Raw genomic sequence first — 11,410 nt, 5'->3', positions numbered from 1 at the left:
ACCCTGTATACGTCTGAGCGCACGTCCCGTGTGACGTCAGCAATCTAGTGTTCGCTGCCAGCGATAAACACTTATCAAAGCTCTTTGGTCAAATCTCTGACAGTGTAACAGGGAAGCTTACATACTAAACGCTTACTCGTAAAAAGACAGGTTGCGGAAGATAATGGAGATCTGAAAAGCCAAGTGTATTCAAAGAATACATAAGTGAAATAAATTCATTTCGTTTCTACCCTAATAAACCTAACATAATCTTCATAAATGCTTCATTAGGTGACTTATACACTGAAGCGCCAACGCCAAAAGAACTGGTATAGGCATGTGCATTCAAATAGAAGGATATGCAAACAGGCAGAACACCACAGTGCAGTCGGCAACGCCTATATATGACAGCAAGTGTCCGGCGCAGTTGGAAGGTCCGCTACTGCTGCTACGATGGCAGATTATCAAGATTTAAGTGTGGTGTTATAGCCAACGCACGAGCGATGGGTTGGGTTCAAATGGATCTGAGCACTATGAGACTTAACTGCTGAGGTCATCAGGCCCTAGAACTAAGAACTACTTAAACCTAACTAACCTAAGGACAACACACACATCCATGCCCGAGGCAGGATTCGGACCTGCTGCCGTAGCGGTCGCGCGATTCCAGACTGAAGCGCCTATAACCGCTTGGCCACTCCGGCCGGCCGAGCGATGGGGCACAGCATCTCCGAAGTAGCAATGGAATGGAGTACAGGACCATTCAACGAGTGTACTGTGAATACCAGGAATACGGTAAAACGTTAAATCTCCGACATCGCTGCTGTCGGAAATAGGTCCTGCAAGAAGGGGACCAACGACGACTGTAACCGTTCCGCAAATTGCTGCAGATTTCAATGCTGGACCATCAACAAGTGTCAGAATTCGAACCATTCAACGAAACATCATAGATATGGGCTTTCAGAGCCCAAGGCCCATTCGTGTTCCCTCGATGACTGTATGACACAAAGCTTTACGTCTCGCCTGTGGCCGTCAACACCGGCACTGGACTATTGATGACTGGAGACATCTTGCCTGCCGGACCAGTCTTGTTTCAAATTGTTTCGAGCGGATGCCCGTATAGGGGTGTGGAGACAACCTCATAATCGATAGACTCTGCATGTCAGCAAGGGACTGTTGAAGCTGGTGGAGGCTCTGTAGTGGTGTGGGGCGTGTGCAGTTTTGTACTCATCTCCTTTACATTATTTCTCTTGTTGAGTGGGATCCTGTTTAATCTACACAACATAGTCTTAGTGCTGCAAAACTTCTGGTTGTAGGGATGATCAGATGTAGAATATATTATTTCTAGCATTGTGTCTGTGTCTTTGAAGAGATTAAATGTATGTCTGCCATTATCTTTTATTATTGTTGTGTCAAGAAAATTTGATTTTCTTTCTCAAGTGTGAATTTTGTGTTCTGATGTGCCTTGTTGATTTCAGTGTGTAGTTTATCTTTTTTTTTTTCATTTGACTCGTCTACCAGGCAAATAATGTCATTTATTAGAAGGCCCAAAAGTAGAAATTATAAACATACCGTAATATTACAAGCAAATTATGACGACAGGACTGCAACAGTAGTCGAGGTTGGGATACTTTGTGCCACCTTCGGAAAATGTCGTAACCTAGCCTGGGATTTTATATTTTAAAATCGGATTTTTTTTATTGTTTTTGATGATTTCTTATGTTAGATTTGGTAACGTTTTTAAATTTCTAAGTAAAACTTAACGCAAAAATATAAGTCTCGGTAATGAATGCGCCTGTCGCAATAAAATGCCATATTCATATTGTCAAGTTCATGCCCCTTCTTAGGAATCTACACTCCTGGAAATTGAAATAAGAACACCGTGAATTCATTGTCCCAGGAAGGGGAAACTTTATTGACACATTCCTGGGGTCAGATACATCACATGATCACACTGACAGAAGCACAGGCACATAGACACAGGCAACAGAGCATGCACAATGTCGGCACTAGTACAGTGTATATCCACCTTTCGCAGCAATGCAGGCTGCTATTCTCCCATGGAGACGATCGTAGAGATGCTGGATGTAGCCCTGTGGAACGGCTTGCCATGCCATTTCCACCTGGCGCCTCAGCTGGACCAGCGTTCGTGCTGGACGTGCAGACCGCGTGAGACGACGCTTCATCCAGTCCCAAATATGCTCAATGGGGGACAGATCCGGAGATCTTGCTGGCCAGGGTAGTTGACTTACACCTTCTAGAGCACGTTGGGTGGCAAGGGATACATGCGGACGTGCATTGTCCTGTTGGAACAGCAAGTTCCCTTGCCGGTCTAGGAATGGTAGAACGATGGGTTCGATGACGGTTTGGATGTACCGTGCACTATTCAGTGTCCCCTCGACGATCGCCAGTGGTGTACGGCCAGTGTAGGAGATCGCTCCCCACACCATGATGCCGGGTGTTGGCCCTGTGTGCCTCGGTCGTATGCAGTCCTGATTGTGGCGCTCACCTGCACGGCGCCAAACACGCATACGACCATCACTGCCACCAAGGCAGAAGCGACTCTCATCGCTGAAGACGACACGTCTCCATACGTCCCTCCATTCACACCTGTCGCGACACCACTGGAGGCGGGCTGCACGATGTTGGGGCGTGAGCGGAAGACGGCCTAACGGTGTGCGGGACCGTAGCCCAGCTTCATGGAGACGGTTGCGAATGGTCCTCGCCGATACCCCAGGAGCAACAGTGTCCCTAATTTGCTGGGAAGTGGCGGTGCGGTCCCCTACGGCACTGCGTGGGATCCTACGGTCTTGGCGTGCATCCGTGCGTCGCTGCGGTCCGGTCCCAGGTCGACGGGCACGTGCACCTTCCGCCGACCACTGGCGCCAACATCGATGTACTGTGGAGACCTCACGCCCCACGTGTTGAGCAATTCGGCGGTACGTCCACCCGGCCTCCCGCATGACCGCTATACGCCCTCGCTCAAAGTCCGTCAACTGCACATACGGTTCACGTCCACGCTGTCGCGGCATGCTACCAGTGTTAAAGACTGCGATGGAGCTCCGTATGCCACGGCAAACTAGCTGACACTGACGGCGGCGGTGCATAAATGCTGCGCAGCCAGCGCCATTCGACGGCCAACACCGCGGTTCCTGGTGTGTCCGCTGTGCCGTGCGTGTGATCATTGCTTGTACAGCCCTCTCGCAGTGTCCGGAGCAAGTATGGTGGGTCTGACACACCGGTGTCAATGTGTTTTTTTTCCATTTCCAGGAGTGTGTATAATTTTAAAAGGTATGTTGAGAATAAAATGTAAAGATATTTAACGAAATTTGTTGGAAGGTATTTTCAGGTTCTGTACTCTACTTACACATTAGTACCTATTTAAAAACTATGTTGCTAATAAAATTTAAACATATTTAACGAAATTTGTTGTTTTAGGTTTGTTTCGTGGTGAGTACAAAATACCGTCCTCCCCCCTCACCCGCCCCTGGTATTGACGCTTAATGATAAATGGTTTAGAATTGCTAGGCTTAGCTAAGACGTGAAGTGGGAATTTTTTAAGTATGTAAAGGATTCTTCGTCAGTGTAATCATTAGGAAGCACTAAGTAAAATATTTGAAACATACGAATGTTCTGAAAAGACCATATCATTTGATGTATCGTCATCTTGTCACGAATGATGTCCCATAAGTTTGATCAGCCCTGGATGTGAAGATAGTAGTAGAGTTTCCGGAAGACAGTAAAGATGTATTTTGTGCCATGAATCTGCGTGCAATGCAGACCAATTACATTTTTAAATAAATTTTTCTGTTGATCATCAGCGTATGAAAAGTATATTAATTAAATCTTTCGATTATGTTGTGTGGATTTTCGGATCTTTCTCGATGTGGGTTCACGACTTTGTGACGACTGTCATTTTGTTATTGTAACCACTGCTAACGTGATAAGTAATAACTGATCTCCCTTCTGAAATTTTGGCTGCAGCACTTAAAAATTTGCTTGTGTTTGAATATCCCTGTCAAATATAGTGAAAATTCACTTCTGCTAACAGATTCGGCGCCTTGCCTTCGCTGCGCTTGGACAACTACTTCAAGTGCCAGGTTTGTCGAGTTCACATAATTTTGTCGTGGTATATAATGCTGGAAGGAGAGGAGTTTGTAGAGGGGGTCGGAGAGTGGAGTGTATAAGATTTGCAGACGGCATGGTTGTGATGGTAGAGAGTGCAAGAGAGATGGAACAAATGTTAGATGATCTAGACACAAAATTAGAAGAATATGGAATGAAGATTAACAAGAAGAAATCGAAAAGCATGGTAACTGGAGGAAAGGGGAGAAAATGCCGTATGAAAATAGGGGGAGAGGAAATAGAGCAAGTGAGTAACTTCAGTTACTTCTGAAGTGTAATAATGTATGATATGTACTGCTCGACAGAAACTAGGAAAGGAATTGCAACGGCAAAAGAAGGACTAAAGAGGAAACATAAATTACTTGGTGGACTACTAAACAAAGATCCGAGGAAAAGACTTGCCAAATGTTACATCTGGAGCGTTGCATTGTATGGTGCGGAGACCTGGACATTGAGGAAGGAAGATGAAAGAAGATTGGAGGCACTAGAGATGTGGATATGGAGAAGAATGGAAAAAGTGAAATGGGAAGACCGAGTGAGGAATGAAGAAGTATTAAGAAGAGTTGGAGAAGAAAGAGACATGCTGAAAGTCATTAGAAAGAGAAAATGAAACTGGATTGGACATTGTTTGAGGAATTACTGTTTATTGAAGGAAGGAATAGAAGGAATGGTGGAGGGGAAAAGTGGAAGATGAAAAAGAAGATGTCAAATGCTGGACAATATCGAAGGAGACAAATATTCAGAAATGAAAAGAATGGACAGACAAAAGTGGAAGAGGCTTAACCCGTGACAAGACCTGCCGTAAGGCAGAATATCATACTACTACCACTGCCCTACAACGCGCTACTGCGTCCCTGACATGGACAGTTGTTTCAGAACAGATAAGGCCAACGCTGTGAACAAAATCGCATCGTTTGCCGGAGGAATGTCGTACCCAAGTAACAATAAAACCGTCCTAAGATGTAAAGACAGTTCCAGGATTATCCCATGAAAGTGTGATAAAGCCATTATGATTCATTATGTTTATTTTAGCGCGAGCAACAGCAAAATATTTTTCTCATGAGATTTCGGGCATATGTCTTTCGGCTTTCTTCCCAGTGAGCCGACACACTGAAACTACAGCAGTCTAGTCCCTGCTTTTCAACTTGCGGACCGTGCCACTGCACACGCAACTACAGATACAAACGCGCCAGAGATGTTGTTCGACGGCAAAGAAATCTATTCTGTGGTTACACGGTCGATCCACGACGAGATACCGATGAGTCAGTAGGAGCTTCACTAAAGCGATATCTTTGAGGGTTTATTAAGGAAAGTACCTAAAGCCACGCTTTGTTCAGGTTGAAACCGCTACCGGTAAATTTAGTACTTAAAATACCCGAAAAGTTAATGACAAATTTTAAACGTCTGACGCCATCATACGACGAACCTCGCCGCACGTGCAGCGGTTGAGGCTGTCGGTCTGTCGCGCCTGATCATCCCAATCGAAGTCAAGCATTCAAATCGGTTTGGCTAGGGGCTTACGTGTGCGACTTCAGCTCGGGGGGCTCTGGGTTCGATTCTTGCGTCGAGCAGAATTATGACTTTACATTGAGATATTAATTTATTAAATAATTTATTAGTTTCTCTGTCTTCGCTGGCTTACTGCAAAGTAAAGCACAACAAAAAACCTACCGTACTGCGTCACAAAGAAATGAGTATAGGCTTCCGAGATGCATCGTTACCAGTAAATGACTACGTTTTCCTTCTGTAAACAAAGAAGGATGACAGAAAGGAAAAAACACAAATTAGAACAGCTTTTGTTTGGTAACAACGACGACAATAATTTTGTAACTTGTGCGTTTTCAACAGATTACATTGTAAGAAGTATGCGTTGCCGGCGATGGGCGAGGCAAGGCAGAGTCTCTAACCAGAGAGTAGTATGTAGTTTGTTGTTGCTTGTCGCTAGTCGGCAGTAGTCTGCAGTAGTCGACAGTAGTCGGCGCGTGCCTGCGCGTGTCGGCAGTCTGCTCTGGTCGGGACTTTGGAGGATGAGTATTATTGTAGAAGGTAAAGAAGCAGCCTTGCGCATATCTAGTAATGTATATTAACTGTCATTAATTACTTTAAAAAAATGCCTCAATAATATTTTTTATAATATAAAGTAATTTTTTTTAAAAAAAAGCATTCATTTCAATTTAAAGAATATTTCCAATGCATGATCCTTCCTTCCAAGAATCAAAAAAAAAATATAGCCCAGCATTGCACGAAGCTATGCCGAAAAGTTTTTACGTAAGAGCAGATATATTCGCAGTTTTTATTGAGGTAAGAATTTTTCCTTTTTTATTCAGAATACAGGGCCGAGGCGCAGCGCCGCTGTCGTCATAAAATTTACCAGGTTACTGAATTTTTTTATTATTTCCGAGTTTAGGAATTGAATTTTGTGGTTACATTAAATGTGAATGCATTTCTGCACAGAGATTATAAATGGGAGCCAATTTTGTTCGGAGGTTATAATATTTAAAATTCATTTAATATTAAATATTATCGGTCAAATTATTAGAGTCGGCTATTTCACTCATTGCACATCGCGATGTGCAATGAGTGAAATAGCCGACTCTAATAATTTGACCGATAATATTTGCGACACTCAGTGTAATGATGACAATCCTCCATTTACAGACAATCAGTGCGTACCGACCACTAGTAATGATTTTAATGCTAATAATGAGCAAACAAATTCAATTGTGTCCTCTGTTAATCTAACGACAATTGATGACGCGGCACGTTCCATTACAATGAACGCTGCCCAGTTTGACACATCCGGTTTGCAAAATTTACGTAACGAACAGACAAATTTTTCTAACGAAAATGAACAGTGTAATCAGAATACGTCAGATTTATTTAATTCCGGTGTAGTGACCAACAGTGCACATTCGATTGGCAAACATTTTCAAAAGTCACAGAATAACCAAATGGTTACATAAAACGTGACAATTGCAGGTATGCCATCAAACAGCACAGAGAATAGAGTAGGTAATATTGGCTTGGATCAAATTATGGCAGTATTGCTACAACGGAATGAATATTTCAAACAACTTAAGGAATCGTACAAACAACGTAATGAAAGTTTAGACAACCTTTTCAAACAAGTTAATGAAAAATACGACAAACTTAATGAATCGTCCAAACAATTAAATGAAAGTTTCAAACAGCGGAATGAAATACTAGATAACCATTTCAAACAGTCGAATGAAAAACACGACAACCTTAATGAACAGAACGAACAACTTAGTGAACAGATTACAGACGTTACCGCGCAATGTCATGATACTAAAGAACAATTACGTGACGAAATTGAGGCTTGTGTTAAGAACAGTAGTGAAGAAATTAGATCTGTTGCACAAGAATTAAATAATACACATGCAGCCACAACAGAATCACTTAGAAATGAAATTAGTGCAGTCACAGAACAATGTTCAGAAAACGCAATACAGATACGCGACTAGTTTAATTTAAAGTCACCAGAACTTTCACACACTCTGGACACGGAATTCGATAAGAAATTTGAGCAACAGATCAGCCAAATTGACGAACGTATTAAAGTGACAGAAATGAAAAATGTTTCAGTCACTAACACGTCACAGCATACGGCACATTCCGAACATTTGTCACACTCACACATCCAGTGTAACTTAGGTAATTTACAGAGACTACGTGACTTAGATTCCGAAAAGACACAAACAGATTCTCATGCAATCCTGAACCTGTTCACACATTCAGAGACGATAACGTTGATTACGAGCAATTTTAATCCGTAAGAAAATCTAAGGTATTTAAAAATGACAGAGCACAGGTACACGCTTTGAACTGGATACGACAATTTGCTCTTGAACTTTTACCGGCATTTCATGTAATGCAGAAACTTGAATTGGACTGGATACAACAATTTTCTTTCGAATTTTCACCGGCATTGCCTGTAACGCAGAAACTAAAATTTATTTGTAGTGCGTAATTGATCTCAGGGGATTCATTACGCTTTAATGAATATGTGCCGTAGTGTGCACAGGGTCCCGAGCCGTAGTAGTGCTATTTCATCTTTAGTTTTCTGCACTGCTGCCTTCTCTTCTACTATCCTTTATATCTATCAAAACAGCTCTTCAACTATCGCTCTATCTAGGATTAAGAAACGTGTAAAGAAAAACACGATATGACAAATTTTACCGAAAGTGACAATTTTCATTAGGCACTCCTGAACTACCAGCGTAATTTTGATAACAAACAAAATTTTAATCATCAGTATGTACAAAAATTTTCAACAGGAACCACGTTTTGGTAACAATAGACGCTTTTTACCGCAACAGCATCAAAGCCAGCCGGTTAGCATACCTAACCAACAATGTAATGTGCAAGGTCAACCAAGCTTTAATCTTTCGCCGCCTACACGTATAGCGTCAGCTCCAACAAATAGTAACGCACAGCAACAAGGGAATCAGTACGTACAGAAAACACACCATTTCAATTCCTATCGCAATGCATGACAGACGTAAAAGCAATGAGCACAATTTTCAGCGTACGTTTAATAACAGTCGGTCTTACCAACAACAAAATCATCCGCAACAACATATTATCATGAATGAACCAGACAGTAGATATCATCCCGAACGTGATACGTCAGGAAGAAATAACAGAACCGTACAAATAGTTGAAATGCCACAGCATCCTCCTGAAAATAATAGCGCGTCAGATAGAATTTGACTAGATACAGTACAGGTTGCATCTTCCAGTAACGCAAGCAATACTTTTGACACAGAGAATCTTTTTCACGAAAATGTTATTACTTTTGACGACATCCGATACACACTTTTGCATTGTAAGACAGAATCACAACGTATGTAGACGACATTCTTATTGCAGAAGCTAACTGGTCTGAACACAATCTGATTCTTGAACAACTGTTGCAAACTTTTCGTGCACAAAGACTCACAGTTAATCTCAGTAAATCGCACTTTGGTAAAACTTCTATAAAATTTCTTGGACATGTAATTTTAGCAGAAGGCATTGCGCCTGACCCGGAGAAACTTCAAGCTTTACGTGACATTACTGTTCCTACGACGAAGAAACAACTACGCAGCTTTTTGGGTATAATTAACTTTTTTCGTAAATTTATTCATTACTCTGCTTTAGTGGTTCATGGTGTGGGTTCCTGTAGTCATGTCCTAGTTCATGAACCACGGGCAACGTATGAGTGGCCAAGTAAGTGGTCCCGACAGTCGGGATACCAGTTACTTTGGAATAAGGCTGGGCATCTCGGACATATTCTGAGTAATGGTCACCTTTGTGCTCATACGGCAAAGACTACCAAATCCACGGGTTAGTCCCTCAGCCGCTAGGGGTAAAACCCAATGGGACTCGGGGCAAGTAAGGCTAGCAACCTGTTTCCCTGGTACTTTAAATATGATGCTGGCAACACTCAGAGCAAAATGCCTCGGACCTTTGGAGGTGACAGAGTCCCATCTCTAACTGACAAACCAGGGACTCCTAAGATACGACTTGGCAAACAAATGGTAATGAGATGGGGAGCTATTAATATCAATGGGGGCTACTCTGGGAAGAAGGTAGAGCTGGCAGAGGCTGCAAGTAAGATGGGGCTGGACGTTTTAGCTGTTAGTGACATTCGGGTAAGGGGTGAGAAAGAAGAGGAAGTGGGAGAATACAAGGTCTACCTGTCAGGAGGCAAAGCAGGAATAGCACAATGGGGTGTAGGGCTTTACATCAGGAAAGAAATGGAACCCAGGGTAGTTGCAATAAGGTATGTAAACGAACGACCGATGTGGATATATGGATAGATTTGACAGTGTCTAGCAAGAAAATTAGGATTGTGTCAGTATATTCGCATTGTGAAGGGACAGATCAAGATAAGATGGATAGTTTTTATGAGGCACTCAGTGATGTAGTTGTTAGAGTAAAGGACAAGGACAGTGTTCTGCTCATGGGTGATTTTAACGCCAGGATTGGAAATCGAACAGAAGGGTATGAAAAGGTTATGGGTAAATTTGGAGAGGATATGGAGGCGAACAGTAACGGGAAACAACTCTTGGATTTCTGTGCCAGTATGGGCTTAGTAATCACAAACTCCTTTTTTAAACATAAGAACATTCACCGGTATACTTGGGAAGGCAAGGGAATCAGATCTGTCATTGACTATATAATAACAGACCAGGAATTCAGGAAGGCTGTGAGGGACACACGTGTATTCAGGGGATTCTTTGATGACACTGATCATTATTTAATCTGCAGTAAAATTGGGATTGTGAGGCCGAAAGTGCAGGAGGTCAGGTCCATATGTAGGAGGATAAGAGTGGAGAAACTTCAGGATAAGGAAATCAGGCACAAGTACATAACAGCGATCTCAGAAAGGTACCAGTTAGTTGAATGTAGTCAATTACAGTCATTGGAAAAGGAATGGACAAGGTACAGGGACACAGTACTAGAAGTGGCTAAAGAATGTCTTGGAACAGTAGTGTGTAAAAGTAGGATGAAGCAAACAGCTTGGTGGAATGACACAGTCAAGGCAGCCTGTAAAAGGAAAAAGAAGGCGTATCAAAAATGGTTACATACCAGAACCCAGGTAGACAGAGAAAGTTATGTTGAAGAAAGAAACAAAGCCAAACAGATAATTGCAGCATCCAAGAAGAAATCGTGGGAAGACTTTGGAAACAGGTTAGAGACTATGGGTCAAGCTGCTGGAAAACCATTCTGGAGTGTAATTAGCAGTCTTCGAAAGGGAGGTAAGAAGGAAATGACAAGTATTTTGGACAGGTCAGGAAAACTGCTGGTGAATCCTGTGGATTCCTTGGGCAGATGGAGGGAATATTTTGAAGAGTTGCTCAATGTAGGTGAAAATGCGATCAGTAATGTTTCAGATTTCGAGGTAGAATGGGATAGGAATGATGATGGAAATAGGATCACATTTGAGGAAGTGGAAAAAATAGTCAATAGATTGCAGTGCAATAAAGCGGCTGGGGTGGATGAAATTAAGTCGGAACTCATCAAATACAGTGGAATGTCAGGTCTTAAATGGCTACACAGGATAATTGAAATGGCCTGGGAGTCGGGACAGGTTCCATCAGACTGGACAAAAGCAGTAATCACACCAATCTTTAAACATGGAAACAGAAAAGATTGTAACAACTACAGAGGTATCTCTTTAATCAGCGTTGTGGGTAAAATCTTCTCAGGTATTGTTGAAAGGAAAGTGCGAGTATTAGTTGAGGACCAATTGGATGAAAATCAGTGTGGGTTTAGGCCTCTTAGAGGTTGTCAGGACCAG

This window comes from Schistocerca cancellata, chromosome 6 (genome assembly GCF_023864275.1).
Source record: "Schistocerca cancellata isolate TAMUIC-IGC-003103 chromosome 6, iqSchCanc2.1, whole genome shotgun sequence".
Lineage (NCBI taxonomy): Eukaryota > Metazoa > Arthropoda > Insecta > Orthoptera > Acrididae > Schistocerca > Schistocerca cancellata.
The sequence above is the reverse complement of the archived record's forward strand: the minus strand, read 5'-3'. Positions refer to the sequence as shown.